Here is a 16,623-nt window from a genome sequence, read left to right on the forward strand (position 1 = left end):
GGTTGGCTTTGGCAAGGGTAAGGATTATCTCTCCATCACAGGTTGGAATAAAGGAGGAGATAATGGAAAAGATGTCAGAGGGACATGAGATGAAGAGAAGGGGAGAGGAGGAAGCACCCGATGGAGGTAGAGAATAGAACACAAACTTTGAGAGCTGAAAGGACCCTTCTAATGTCAGCACTGGAAGAGAACTTAGAAAATGGAGCATTAAATGCTGTAAGGTCCCTAGAATATGGAACACGGAATGAGAATTTTCAACTCTCCACTCCTCGTAAATCATACTTCTTTGTTCTTATAGGGAAAGGAGGAGACTGATGAAATCAGAGGCCTTTGTAAAGAATTACTAGAGTGTTCTCTGAAAATTCTCTCACCAAGATGAAGCTAACCTTGCCTCACTGGGTCGTTAACAGCATCTCTACCCCTGTGAGTGAGCACAGGTAAAACGGGTGCTTAGCGAATGCCTTAGGGTCTAGAGATTAGCCTTCTCGGTTGCTAATTTAATAAGCTTTCACCTCATTTGGGTTTTTGGTGTCCTAGATGACTGAAACAGCAGAAATTGCTTTATCTTTCATGCATAATTCATATTTTGGAGAGTTTTGAGGGGTCATGAGGATTGAAGAAATGTCTAGTACTCCCTTCGTTGGTCATGTGACCCGGAACTCTCTGGTCCAAGGACACTTATCATCTTATATTTTAGCTACTGGTCCTCAGGAAAAACCCATGCCCCGCCCCCTCCTTCTTATGGACTTCCCATACAGTCATCCTCCTCCCAGAGTGAAGCCTGAAGCCCAAGAGCGAGTCAGCTGCTTGATATTTCCATGAACACCTCAGGCTGCCTATATGGTCAGATGTCCATGTTGGCTTTCTTTTCTTTTTTCTTTTTTTTTTTTTTGTCATGGCTATGACTCAGTAGGATCAAGCAGTAAAGAACAGCAAACTCCTGAAAGAAGAAACCCCCACAAAGCACAAGAGGACTCTTTAAAAGTCCTGCCAGGAAGTGAAATTGAGAATAACTGACAGCTGCCCCTCCGCCAACCCTTTTTTTCCCTTTTAAAAGTATACTTTCTTTTTCTGGAAACTGGGACTGGGGGGGTGGGTTGGGGGGAAAGAGGCGGGGCGATGAAGGGAATGGCCATGACGTAATCTCTTTCTGCTCTTAGCTCTACGTAGAGAGACCACAAGCATTTCCTAAATGAAAGCTACCCACCCACCTTACCCAAAAGACACCCAGACTCAAATGTACTCCCTGACCCACAGACGCAAAAAATTCTCCAAGTCCCCTCATGCAGAGACATAGACATAGATGCAGATATACACACAGATCCATAGGCAGAAACAGACACACACGTTGAGCAAAGTCCACCAATACTCCAACTCTCCTGGTTTAAATAATCCCCTTTCCCTTATTTTCCCAAAGGTCCCATAAGCCAGTCTTGAGGTTTCTCTACCAAAATAGCAGAGGAAGGAGGAGTAGAAACAGCTGCCTCGATAGTAGTCCTGAATCTAATCCATTTTACATTCAGGCTCACATTGCCAGCTAAAGATCTGCAAAATGAAAGGGAAACCAAGTATCCTTTGTGTAGCAGGCAGCTGCATAGGCCTAGAGGCTGAAGCAACAAGTAATACATTAAAATGTCAGAACAAGAGGATCTTGAATTATAGAACACAGAAGGTCATAACTTAGAAGGTACCTTAAATAGCGCAGCGGGCATGGATTTCTTTTGGAAATGGCCGGCGGGAAGATGTTTGCTTGACTATGCATATTTATTTACAAAGGTTTTGTTTTGCATTTTTCAATGGGGGAAGAGGGGAAGGAGAGCGAAAATCAATTATCATTCACTAAAAAAACTAATTAAAAAAACTGTCAGAGTTGGAAAGGGTATTAGAGTGGAGAATATAATACATGTTTGTCAAATGTATTGAACGTTGACTATCACAACTAAAAGGACTCATTTTATGGGTGAGGTTCCTGAGGCCTGGAGAAGGGAAGGAAATCATTATGCTGGCATAACTAGGGATAGATGTTAGATTGGAATCCAAACCCCCATGGGAATTCCATTACCAAAAGTAAAGAGGCACTTTCCATGACAGAGGGAGCGCAAAATTAAGAGGTATAGAACCTTGCATTTCAAATTTTTCTTTCTTTCCTTCTTTCTTTTTTTCTAGTTGGTAGGGAGAGATGAGAGAGAGAGAAAATAAATTCTTCATAATTTTTTAAAATAAAGATGTATTAAACAAACAAACCTTGGAAGGGAGCAGGCTGAACCAGGGACAGGAAAAAAGAAGAAGAGAAAGAAGAGATTTTCAGGAGAAAGTATGAAGGAGAAATATGCTTTGGTAAATAACATGTTTCTGGGTGGCAAAAAACAAAACAAAACAAAACAAAAACCACACCAGGACCAGACAGAGACCAGTATAAGGATCATAGGTGTGGATCTGGAAGGTCCCTCAGAGACCAAAGGAGGAACTCTGTAATTTAACCCCCCGGGGTTTGCTTGGAAGGCCCCGAGGGGTAGGGAGCATCAAGATTTTACTGCTGGTTCGAGTCATAGCCTATGGAGGGGACGTAATTGAGGACAATTGGAGGAGGCAAAGTTGCAGAGAGGTCAGATCTTAGAGAGATATGGGGGCCTACGAATTTCTAATCCTCACTCTTTTGAGATGTAAGAGCCATAGAAGCTTGCTGAGCTGATGGTGGACCTGGGAAATGGCCCAATATCCTGGAAAGCAATGAGGATCCCCAAAACTCAATAAATTGTGTATACTCTTTGAACCAGTGACACCACTACTAGGCATATGCCCTGAAGAAATCAAAGAAAGGGGGAAAGGGCCCATCTATATAGAAATATTTATAGTAGTTCTTTTTCTAGTGACAAAAGTCTGGAAGCTAAGGGGGTGCCCATTAAGTGGGAAATTGCAGAATACATAATTATGGTATGAGAATGAATAGAATGTGTATATGACCAAAGGGATGGTTTCAGAGAAGCCTGGAAATAGGTATGAAATGATGCAGAGAAGATTGAATAGAACCAGGAAAACAATTTATATGATAACAACATTGTAAAGATGAGTTTGGAAGATTTAAGAATTCTAATGGATGCAATGAACACCCACAATTCCAGAGGACTGATGATGAAGCAGATTACCCAGCTCCAGGTAGAGGTGATAGAGTCAAGATTGAAAATGAGACATACACACATTTTTTTGGACATGACCAATGTGAGGGGTTTTTTTCTTGTTTTCAGTTGAGATGGGGAAGCATAAGGGAGATAAAATAATTACTTGTTAACTGAAAACAAGAAAAAATTAAGAAAGCTGTTGAACAGAAGATGGGGTGCTGGGAAATGACTTTGGAAGCCTGCGCAGGAGGGGTGGCTGGGGGCAGAATGGATGAATGAGGCACTTGAAGTCTAGGCAGGACAGGATGTGGCATATTTAGAACCTCCTCTCCCATTATTCCCCTCGCTGAAGGGCAGATCCATCATAAATAAACCACCTTTGGATTTGTGCTTTTCAGTTTTCATCGCCAAAGAATTGACTTACTCAAAAACTGCTCCTGTGACTTAAACACAAGGCCACTAGAGGGCAGTGTGGGGCCATGGCTGTCCCACAGGACTCAAACAAATCTTCAAAACAGAGCTAGTCTTTCTCTTCCAAACCCATCAGGGCACTGCCAGCTAGTTCACAGCCTCTTGACCCTCACTCCCTTCGTTGCTTCTAGAATGACTCTCAGTTATGTCCCCTCCATTCACCCAGCCACCATCCTGTGGTTCAGGCCCCTACATCTTTTGCCTAGACTGGTCATACTCAAAGTGTGCTCCTGGGAACCCCGGGGTCCTGAAAATCCTTTCAGAAAGTCGACGACGTCAAAACCATTTTCATAATAATGCTAAGGCATTTTGCATATAGTGCAGGAGCTAGAGGTAGGAAGACCGGGAGTGCAAATCTAGCCTCAGTCACTTACTAGATGTGTGAACCTGGGCAAGTCACTTAACCTCCATCTGTCTTAGTGTCTTTAGCTATAAAATGGGGATAATAACAGCACCTACCTTGCAAGGTTATTGTGAGGATCAAATGAGATAACATTTCTAAAGGTGCTTAGCAGAGGGGCAGCTAGGTGGCACAGTGGAGAGAGCACCGGCCCTGGAGTCCAGAAGACCTGAGTTCAAATCCAGACTCAGACACATAACGCTCACTTCGCTGTGTGACTCTGAGCAAGTGGCTCAACCCCAATTGCCTCACCAAAAACAAAACTGCTTAGCAGAGTGCCTGGCACACAGTAGGTGCTATCTACATGCTTATTCCCTTCTCCTTCTCCACCTAATTTCTAATGTAGTAAATATCCATAGGGACAGCTAGATGGCACAGTGCGGACCTAAGGTCAGGAAGACTCATCTTTCTGAGTTCAAATCTAGCCTCAGACACTTACAAGCTGTGTGACCTTGGCCAAGTCACTTAACCGTATTTGCCTCAGTTCCCCATCTGTGAAATGAGCAAGAGAAGGAAATGATAAGCCCCTCCAGTATCTTTGCCAAGAAAACCCCAAATGGGGTCACAAAGAGTCAGACATGACTAAAATGACTGGACAGCAGCTTATATCAACAAAAACTTTTGGGGGGAGGGGCTCAGTAATTTTTTATTAATAAATTTATTTTTAATTTTCAACAATCACTTCTATAAGCCTTTGAGTTTTAAATTTTCTCCTCCTCCCTCTCCACCTCCCTCCTCAAGATGGCGTGCAATCTGATATAGGCTCTACATATACATTCCTATTAAACATATTTTCACATTAGTGATGTTGTAAGTAAGAATTAGAACCAATAGGAGGAAACACAAGAAAGAACAAAACAAAACAGAAGAAAAAAAAGAGCAAACAGCATGCTTCTGTCTGCATTCCAACTCCATAGTTCTTCTTCTGGATGTGGATAGCATTTTCTGTCACGAGACCTTTGGAGATGTCTTAGATCCTTGCATTGCTGAGAAGGGCTAAGTCCATCAACGTTAGTCATCACACAACGTGGCTGTTATTGTGTACAACATTCTCCTGGTTCTGCTCACTTCACTCAGCATCAATACATACAAGTCTTTTCAGGTTTTTCTGAAGTCATTTCTTATAGCACAATAGTGTTCCATTACATTTATATACCACAACTTGTTCAACCATTCCCCAGGTGGTCAATAATTTTTAAGAATGCAAAAGAATCCTGAGATGAAAAAGTTTGAGAACCACAGGCCTAGATTTTTCAATAGCCTTCAATCTGGCTTCATTGCCTCAAGCCAGCTAGGATAGAGTGCTGGGCCTGGAGTTTAACTCAGACACTTAATGACTGTACGACTCTGGGCAAGTCATTTAACCATTAGCTGCCTCAGTTTACTCAACTCTAAACTATGAAGATAATAATGACGACGATGATGATAGCATATACCTCCCAGGGTTATTGTGAGGCTCAAATGAGATGTTTATAAAGTGCCTAGCACAGTGCCTGGCACATGCTTGTTCCCTTTCCTCCAAACCTCTCCTTACTCCAATCCATGTCACAAATAGCTGCCTAAGTGGATTTCAAGCAGGCATCCATTTTTAGCATCCTGATCTCCTTGGCAACACCAGACAATACCAGAGATCCAATATAAAGTTCTTTCTTTGTCACTTAATGCTCTGCACACCCTGGACTCTTCCAGCTATTCTGGTCTTCTTATACAAGCATACCTAAGAGAATTTGCAGGTTTGGTTCCAGACCACACAATAAAATGAACAATACAATAAAGTGAGTCACACAATTTTTTTTAGTTTTCCAGTGCATATAAAAGTTATATTTACACTATACTATAATCTGTTAAGTGTGCAATAATAGTATGTCTAAAAATAAATTAAAAAAATAAAAATAAAAAATCCAATGTGCATACCTTAATTAAAAATACTTTATCATCAAAAAATGTTAACCATCATCTGAGTCTTCTTTTTGCTGGTGGAGGGTCTGGCCTTGATATTGATGGCTGCTGACTGATTTAGGGTAGTAGCTGCTTAAAGTTGGGGTGGCTGTGACAATTTCTTAAACTAAGACAACAATGAAGTTTGCCTCATCGAATGACTTTTCCTTTCACTTGAATACTTAGAGGCCATTGTAGTGTTATTAATAGGTCTAATTTCAATATTATTGTGTCTCAGGGAAGCCCTAGCAGAGTGAGAGATGGGAACAGCTGGTCAGTGGAGTAGTCAGAACACACAGCATTTATCAATTGTTTGCTATCTTATATGAGGGCCATTCATGGTGCCCCAAAACAATTGCAATAGTTATATCAAAGATCACGGATCACAGATCACCATAACAGATATAATAATAACGAGAAGTTTGAAATATTGCAAAAATTACCAACATGTGACACAAAGCCACAGAACATATGCTGTTGGAAAAATGGTGCCAACAGACTTGCTTGGCCCAGGGTTGCCAAAAATCTTTAATTTGTTAAAAAAAAAAAAAAAGCAATATCTGCAAAGTGTAATAAAACGAGGCATGCCTGTACTTCACTCCCCTCCATGTCTTCTAGCATCTAGCCATACAGGCCTAATTCCCACGACACACTCACAATGCTGTCTCATGTCTCCACCTCCATGCTTTTTGCAATGTTGATCTTCCATGCCTGGAATGCTCTCCCTCTTGACCCCTGTTGCTTGGAATCTCTCTTTCTTCCAGACTTTGCTCAAGTGCTAACATCTACACAAAGCCTTTCCTGATCTCTCCCACTCCCACCCCCACCCCAGCTACTAGTGCCTTCCTCCCAGGGGTATATTCCAGCCAGCTCAAACCTGGAGCATTTACACCACAGATACCAGCAAATGTTACAAATCTGGGCTTGTTTAACATTTATCAGTGCGCTACTAACATTTGCAAAGCACTCTATATCTGTGATTTCATTTCAATGAATCAAAAACCAATAAACATTTATTAAGCACCTACTGCATGCCAAATACTGTGCTACATAATCTTCCCAACAACCCTGTGATGTAAAAGGTGCAGGTAGCAAATGGGGAAACTGAGGTCAGAGGAGTAAGGTGAAACGTCCTATACCACACAGCTAGTAAGTGACAGGGAAAGAAAGGAGTCCAACCCAGCCCTTTTTTTTTAAATGGAGATAATTAGGTTAAGTGACTTTCCCAAGGTCAGAAGAGAAAGTTAAGTGTCTTATTTGAAATCTGGTCCTCTTTGACTCCAAGGCTGTATACACTGTGATTCTCTCAAAGTTGTCACTTGCAGTCAGAATCTGACCAAACCAGTTAGATGTGTAATAGGCTGAGCTTAGACCAGTGGAACTTCTCTTTAGTGCATTAGTCACTAACTAGGGCTGGGACTAGGACTCCTAGCAGCCACACCTTCTTGAGTACCACCTGCTTGACAGAAGATAGGAAGGATTGAGAGTTCAAACCCCATGCCCCAGTGATGGGGAACTCCTGTTTTCTTAGGTCCATAAGTCACTGACCAGAGCTGAAATTAGGACCCTTGGCTTCTGTGCCTGCTTGGGCAGGATTTCCTGCCTTCATCGAAGAGAGCAAAGACTCAGGGCCTGAACCCTATGCCTTGGTGACAAGGAGTCCTCCTCCCACCACGCTCTTTAGATCCATGAGCTGCTGACCTGGGCTAGGAACAACACTCTTCTTGGGTCTGATGCCTATGCTCTAGTGGTAGGGAGCTCCTCCCTTATTAGTGCCAAAGCAAAACCTATACCCTCTAGCAATATCATACAATCCATAAAAGAATAGCAGATTATTAACACCTTGTTAATGCACTAGTATCTCAACATCCATATTTATATCCTATAACCACATATACTCATAACTTCCCCCTCATTGTTCTTAATTTTGTCCTCTGGTGCCAAGCAGAACAAGTCTGGTCTCAATTTCATATAACTGCTCTTCAAAGCATTTATTCATTCATTAAATATTTATTAAATGCCTACTGTATGCAGAGCCCTGTGCTAGATGCTGAAGGACATAATAAGTTTAGCTAAAATATGCCCCTGCAGATGCCCATCCATTGGGGAATGGCTGAACAAATTATGGTATATGAATGTAATGGAATAGGATTGTGCTATAAGAAATGATGAGCAGGCGGACTTCAGAAAAACCTGGGAAGACTTACATGAACTGATGCTGAGTGAAGTGAGCAGAACCAGGAGAACACTGTACATAGCAACATTGTATGATGATCAACTTTGATAGACTTAGCTCTTCTCAGCAATGCAAGGATCTAAGACAATTCCAGAAGACTCATGATGGAAAATGCTATCCATATCTAGAGAAAGAATTGTGGAGTCTGAATGCAGATCAAAGCATACTATTTCTCTTTTTTTTTTTCTTTCACATGGTTTTTCTCTTTTGTTCTGATTCTTCTTTTGTTGTAAAAGTCATATTGTATGACTAATGTAGAAATATGTTTAATATGATTATACATGAATAGATTAAATAAATAAATAAATGAAATACAGCCCCTGCCTGCATAGAGCTCTAGTAGGACAATAAAATATAAGAACAGGTCATTATATTTTGAAGGGTCAAGGAGCTATATCAGTTGGGAGCTAGGAAATGTTGCAAGACGACAGTTTGCTGTCCTTTCATCTCAAAAGCTGTTATTACTCTTAAAAATCTCTAATCCAAGTGTGCTGGAATCTATCACTTCTCCAGAGGTGGCTTTCCCTGGAAATCCAGTTCTTGTAGGAAGTTTGCGTCTATGCTCCAGGCCTGGGTCTCCACTCTGACTAGTCATAGGCACAGCATATAATTATAGTGCATAATATTGCACGAGTACCTCCATGATAAGCAAAGTGCTGTGTGAGGTCTGAAGAGGAAGGATATTACTCACAACATCATGGAAGTGATAACATCTGAGTTGGGTCTTACAGCTATTTCCATACTTTATCGTATCTATGGTCTAATCAGTACGTGTTCTCTCTACACTTACAGATCACAGCCCACCTATGTCTTCTTATCTTGTTCTCTTATATGTATTTTCCTATAAATCCTCCGTAAAGATATAGCATGTTATGGCATGGTTGTTTGGTTTGGGGATTATTTGTGGTATCACATAGGTAAAAATCCAGCCAAGGGACTTGAAGTACCTCAGACTGTAATATCTGAGTTAGCCTCCAGGGGGCATTCTACTTGAGCCACTTCCTCTGTGTGGGTGAGCACCATTCCAGCAGACTGCCACATCTCCTCTGAACCTTAGGATGTGTTCGCAACCAGAAGAAACCATGATAGCTTTTGTTATTCTTATTTTTTGAGACCAGGTCTCCTTATCTTGCCAAGGCTGGTTTGGTTTGGTTCCAACATTGCACAGCCAGGAAGCCTTAACCTGCTCTGTTTTTTTCTACCAGCAGGCCAGTCTGCCCCCTCTTAGACAACTTGTTGGCCATCTCTTCCTGGAGGCTCACTATTCTGGTGCTGAACTGTGCAAACAGCCAATGGATTTTAACCCTCAGTTTGCAGCTTGGAAATCCTGAGCTCAAGCAATCCATCAGCCTGAGCCTACCTAGAGCAATTGGCCCTAACTACTTTTCCAGCTCCTACAATGGTGTCTTGCTTCTATTCCACCCCACTGCCTTCTTTTTGTCTCATAATAAGCTTCACCTTTCATATATCCTGCATTCTAGTCTAGGAGATGAAATATCAATATTTTAAAATAATAATCATTGTAATTATCTGGCTCTGACTTCTACTCTTTGGGAGAATACCACCCACCCCTCATCTCTCTTCCATTTTTATCCATTGATGCAGACATACCATACAGATCACTGCAATGTTAACATACACAGAATTAAAATGAAAAGGAAAATGTATAAACTGTCCTTCACCTATGTAGACATAGTCATTAGCTTCTCTTTCTTTGATGACTTTATCCCACCCTGGTATTCCATGTAAAGGGGGAAAGACCCTGAGTACCCACAAATGAAAGCTTATAAAGAAATGGGATAAGGGGAACACCCTTCACTTCATCCTGGTTCACCTATCCATTCAAAAATTGGATTAAATACTCCATTGAGTTCAACTCAGACATTCATGATTCCTCATGGTCCATAGTCCATGGCAGATCCTGACTGACCCTAGCTGCACCGACATCCCTGTTTGCTTCTCAGCTTCTCTATGTGGCACTCCTTGTCTCCTGACTTCAACACATCTCATTTCTAACCAATCCCAAAGATGTCATAAGACACAGCCCTGTTACAGAGTGGTAAGTATAACCCTAGGGGCAACCTCATTTCCGTTGGAAGGATCTCAGAGTATGCTCTGTCTAGCCCCCTCTGCACTAGAGACAAAGAAGATTCACAGATGCAGTAAAACAAGGCACCCTCTTCTCCCTCACCTCCAGTTACAGAGAATCCACCCCACCTGCTGAAGGCCTTCCTATAGATTTTTTCTATTTCCTGGGTAGCTGGGCTCCATTACCCTCTCAGTACATGACTCGCCCACCTCCTTTTCCAGCCATGCACATCTTAAATAGAGTGCTCTATCTGCTTGTCTCATGCGCACAAGGAATTACTAGCAATATTCTACAGGATATTAACACTTACCCTGTATTTCATCATTACTCTTTGAGTCAACTGCAATTATGATCCTTCTGAGATTGCTGTTTCATGATCCACAGCTATGTAACACCACTGGGAGAATGTTAGTGGTAGAAAACCTTTAAAATTTTTAAAATTTTGTTATTTTTCTCAGATGACAAACATTTATTTTCTCTTTCCCTGAATGATAAAGAAAAGAAATGAAAAAGAAAACCCTCATAAGAAATACGCACAGTTAAGCGAACAAACTTTCGTTTTGGTCACGTCTAGAGATGCATGTCTCATGCTATGTTTTAAATATAACACCTCTCCAGCAGGAAGTGGGTAGCGTGCTTTATCTTTGGTCCTCTGGAATGCAGTTTATCATTGCATTCATCAGAGTTCTAAAGTCTTTCAAAGCTGCTTTTCTTTATGGTGTTGTCATTGTATAGATTGTTTTCCTAGTTCTTGGATTGTTTTCCTAGTTCTGTTTACTTCACTTTCTTTCAGTTCATACAAGTGTGATAGTCTTTTTAAAATACATGTTTTATTGACGTTTTTTAAACATAGCCATCCCTTACCAATGACCTCTCCTTTCCTTCCCTACCACCATACCAACACCACTAGCACCTGCCATTATAACAAAGAATTATTGTTAAGCAAAACAAACAAACATGTTGGCTAGGTCAGACAATGTGCCTCATTTTTCACATTTTTTCCATCACCTTCTGAAGTCTAGACAATAAACAAAACAATAAATGAAGCCTTGATTTATAGGTTTGCTGATCTCCAAAGTATAGGTGCTCTCACTTAAATTTAATTGGTTGTCTCCAACTGGCTCCAGGCAAACAGTCCATAAAAAGGAAGTAGAAAGAGCATTGGGAATGTGTAGGCAAGTCAAGTTAATAAGCATTTATTAAGCATCTACTATGTACTAGGCACTATGCTAAGAGTTGGGATGTGGGGTGGGAGGAAGGAAGGAGAGAATTTTTCTTAAAAGGCAGAAACAGTCTTATTTTGGGGCAGTATGGTGAGAAGATAGTAGGGAAGTGGCCTGGATGCCAGGCACCAGCAAGAAAAGGTGAAAGCTCAAAGCAGGAAGGGGGTAGCAGTGAGAAGTGGGGGGAAGGACATTACAAGCATAAGGATATTCTAAACCAAGAATGCTTAACCTGGATTGTAGGAATAGATTTCGTGGTATTCTTAGATGGGAAAAATGCATTTTTATTTTCATTAATCTGTAACTGAAATTTAACATTTCTTTCCATTACAAATATAGATGTAATCCTTGGCTCAAAGGGCCAATTGCATGGGATTCTCTTCTCATTGGTAGAGATCCATTACTGAATGTTCCAAGCCTGCTGAGGGGCAGGTAGAGTTGGTGAAAGACGGAAAGAGGAGAGATCTAAGTTTCTGGCTTCCAGCTTCAAGAAAGGAGACACACCATTATAATTTCTCTTCAGGTCTCTAAAGGGAGAAAGACTCTGGGAAGAAGCTGACATGTAGAGAAGCCAGCACTTAGATCATGTCCCTATTCCCCTTTCACCTCACTAGAGACTTCAGGGAGTTACTCCTTGGATGACATCTGAGACTCTCTCAGTTGAGCTGAATTTTCTCATTCTCAATGGGAGAGCTCTTCCCTCTATGTGTTGTCTGTCTGTGTTCCTATGTGCACTTTCTCTGATTCCTGTTTTGCTATTGATTTGGCTAAATGGATTTATTTACTCTGTGCATTCATTGTGAACTATCATTCGGTGGGAAGGGAGTCCAGCCTGGAACATATAGCTTGGAACCTTCCTTTTCCATTAAGGGACAGCAATTGGGAGTGTAACTTGAATCTAAGATTACTTTCCTCAGTCTAATAATTGGAAGGGAGAAGATAGATATAATTCTAGCCCATTACTCCCTGCTTCCTCCCATAGCAGGAATCAAAATTTCTTTCAGAGAAGAGCAGGGGTATACGACATCTATTCTTGTCTCCTTGTGAGCCACATCTAAACAGACCCATGTGGACACACATAACCTACACAGGCAAAACAAAATGCATCACACACAGCCACCCCCTACATCGGCAATAAAAGGGGTCCATGATACACACAAAGGTGAAGAACTCCTGACCTAAACAAAGGCACAGGGGTGCTACAGGTATGGGGCATACTCCAGGAATGTAGAGTATGTGCTGGGGAATAATGAGAGGTATCAGGGTTGTGGTAGAACTAGCTGGACCATTGTTAAGTTTTCAGTGTGAGCGTTTACGCCACAGAATCAGAAAACTCAAAAAACAAGAATCAGAAAACTCTACAAATCAGGCCTTGAGTTACTGTTTCATGGATGGACTAGAATTAAGAAAGTGATGGGGAAAATATGAATAATGCAGATTAGCCTTGAAAGGTGTCCTGGGTAATTCCCCCCTCCCCACTCCCAAGAGTTGGTTGTTAAACATTTAACAATACACCATTGCTGTTGTTGTTGTTAGCTCTTCTTTTTCCAGGAGGATCAATGACAACATGGGGTAATGTCTTGACCTGTGAGTGGATAGGAGTTAAGTGAGGCAGAGCTTCTCAAGTCATCGGTCTCACTTTCTCTTTCAGAGTCATTCAAGTCCAGTGGTAAGACAAAAGTCAGAATGACTGGCCATATAGTCCACAGTGCAGCAGATGACCTTGGCATTTTTTATGTCTGACCAAGCTCTAATCACTCCACAGTGACTGCTTCAGCCACCTTCATGACCATTGGAACAAATTCCTCTCATCAGTTCATTCCCCTGGGGGAAATCTTTACATGCTTGGGGGAGATAACACTCTAACTCACCAACAGATTTGAGGCCTATCAGTTACCCTCCACAGGGTTTAGCCCTTCTGCTGAGACAGTACTACTGGGGTGTGGCCCCATGCATGTAAACCTTCTTGGGGCCACAGAAGACAGTTGGGTAAAAGGTAGATGCCACTACTAAGTAGTTGGAGGAGAGGGGAAGATTATGAGGAGACCCAAAAGCCAGAGAGAAAGTTGTGAATTTTACTTGGTATGTAATAGGGAAATACTGAAGGGTTTGGAGCAGAGGAGCGACAAGATAGCCTAGATTTTCCCATAAAGGAGATAAAATTGGCAACAAGGAGGAGGGATTGACCGGAAGGAGAGACAGGAAGTAGAGATGGGAAAATCCATTAGGAGACTATTGTAATAGCCCAGATGGGTCTCACTAGAGGAGATAGTTACCATGAAAAGGGAGGGGAAGGAACAGATACAAGAAATATTGCATAGGTATATGACAATACCACCCACTCACCCTATCTGAAAAAAAAAAATGATAGCTGTTCCATTAATTCAATTGCATGTGAACCGAGTTGCAGAGATAGCCAGACATGATGGAAATGTCCCTGATTTGAGATTAAGAAAATCTTAAAATCCCAATCCAGCTCTTTACCTTGATAAGCATCACAAACTTTCAGAACTGGAAGGAACCTAATTGGCCCCCTGGTTTCAAAAAAAAAAATTGCATACTACAACCCACCCAATAAGTGGTCATCCAGTTTTTGCCATAAGACCTCCAAACCAGGGAAAATCCTTCTACTCACTGAGTCATTTATTATTGTACTGTTCTAATTGTTGGAAACATTTTCCTGACATCTGACTGAAATTGTCATCTTTCTAATTTCCACATATTATTCCCGGTTTAGCCCTTGAGGCCAAACAAAACCAATCTAGCTATATCCTCAGTGTTTACTGGCCAGTTTATTATTTTACCTGATGTAGATCTCCTTCTGCTATCTGTTCTTGATGTGTAAATCTTTATATTCTCCTTCTGCCCTTTGTAAAGTTCCATTGTATCCTTCCTAAATAATGTAGCTTAAGACTGTTGCTCAGGGGAGCAGCTAGGTGGCACAGTGGATAGAGCACTGACCCTGAAGTCAGGAGGATCTGAGTTCAAATCCCAGCCTCAGACCAAACACTTGACACTTACTAGCTGTGTGACCCTGGGCAAGTCACTTAACCCCAATTGCCAAAAAAAAAAAAAAGACCATTGCTCAAGGCCCACTGGTTTTTGTATACAGTTCTATACTCTGAGCACATAATAAAATGGTTTATAAAAACATGTAAATGTGTTTCCGTACAATTGACAGGAGTACTTACCAACAGAGATGGTGACCATTAAGGAACAAGAGTAGGTCAGATTGAGATCAAGATTTCTAGTCGAGAAGTTTTCTAGCACACCAAAGATAAAATTTACCTAGGGAGATTTCTAGACAGAAAAAACCAATTAATGAGTGTTATGAGAGAAATATCTCCTCTTTGAGTTTATGTGGTAGATTACTGCTGCCAAATCAATCTAGCACACTGCAGATTTTATAGAGGGAAAAACTTACATTTTATTACACTTGAGCACAGGTTCAAGATTTTTTAAAAAAAATTTACCCTGAACAAAGATTAGGATTCTAAAAAGGTTTTTTGTAAACAAAATTACATCAGAGTGACAGAGGAATAGTGCTTTTATATATTGCAATCTCATACATTCTTTTAGGCTATAAAAGTTTAAAAAGATAGATTCATAATCCCATGTGTCCTCCAGTGTCATTAAAGTTGAACAAACTTAGTTAAACGGAATCACAATCTCATACATCCCCTAATGAAACAAGCCTAGTTAAACAGACTCTACAGATAAACTAAGTCAGTTTACAGATTAAATCACAGTTAGAGGGTTCACTTGGTCAGCTAGGTGGCTAAGTGGATAGAAGGCCAGGCCTGGAGGCAGAAGACCTGAATTCACATCTGACCTTAGACACTTACTACCATGGACAAGTCATTTAACTCCTATTTGCCTCAGTTTCTTCATCTGTAAAATGAGCTAGAGAAGGAAATGGCAAACCATTCCAGTATCTTTGCCAAAAAAAAACCCCAAACCCAAAAACCAAAGACCTAAATGGGGTCACAAAGTGTTGGACATTCCCGAAATGCCTGAACAACAGGGCTCATAGTGGATTGATTGAGAAAGAAGGTTTACATGCCTACAAAGAATTTTTCCTCAAATAAGGTAAGTCAAATTATTTCTGGAAGCCTTGACTCCTTTGACTTCTTATCAGAGGAATTTCTGAGGCCTTAAGTAAATTTTCATGTTCCATGGGACAGATTTTAGCTAGCTCAAAAACCTCTTAACTAGGAGAAACAACCCTGATTCCCCCCACCCCCATACTAATAAAAGAAAATAAAGAATAAAAAGTTCTCATAATTCTAGCATGGTTGCTGTTCTTTTCTAGAAAATCATAGAGACAGGGTGGTACAGTGGATAGAGCCCTGGGCCTTAAGTCAGAAGACTCATCTAACCTAAGTTCAAAAATGACCTCAAACACTCACTAGCTGTGTGACCCTGGACAAGACACTTAACCTTGTTTGTCTCAATTTCTTCATCTGCAAAATAAGCTGGAGAAGAAAATGGCAAACCATTCCAGTATCTCTGCCAAGAAAATCTCACGTGAGTTCACCAAGATTCAAACAGGACTGAAAAAATGACTAAATAATTGTCTGTACAGATAGCCATTTGTAATTAATGTATTGTCTTTGTTACCCGCCCTGTTTAAATTCCCGAGTACTGTAACTCCACTCTGGTCTGGTCTGATGTAAAACTTAAGTGGAAAGCAATAATTTTTGGCATCCCTTATGGTCTGGTATTTCTGTATGAAGTAATACAAATATGACATCAACCTCAATTCTACATTGGGTGGTCAGAAGTCACTTTTGGGGATCTCTCAGGTTCTGATATTTCAGGTTGGGTTAAATTTTTTCTGGTTCTGGTTGTGGCAAATTGCCTATAGATTTGGAAGCTAAATTATTCCTGGTCAAATCTTCTCCCCTCCTACAGACACTCCTTTGGGCTGTCTCCTGGATAATTGGAAGAAAATTCCCTTCAAAAGAACCCAATCCATTGAAAAACTGATTTTAACTTTGTGACTCCAGGGGATATCTTTTGAAATTGAAAAACAACTGGCTACCCCAGTTCTGATGGTTTCCTCACTTTCCTGGGAAAGGGTCTTCTACTGACCTTTTGATTAAACTTTGTAGTGGGAAATAAGTTTCAAGAACTTGCAGAAAAAG

The sequence above is a fragment of the Phascolarctos cinereus genome, unplaced genomic scaffold (assembly GCF_003287225.1).
Source record: "Phascolarctos cinereus isolate Bilbo 61053 unplaced genomic scaffold, phaCin_HiC Scaffold_4;HRSCAF=312, whole genome shotgun sequence".
Classification (NCBI taxonomy): Eukaryota; Metazoa; Chordata; class Mammalia; order Diprotodontia; family Phascolarctidae; genus Phascolarctos; species Phascolarctos cinereus.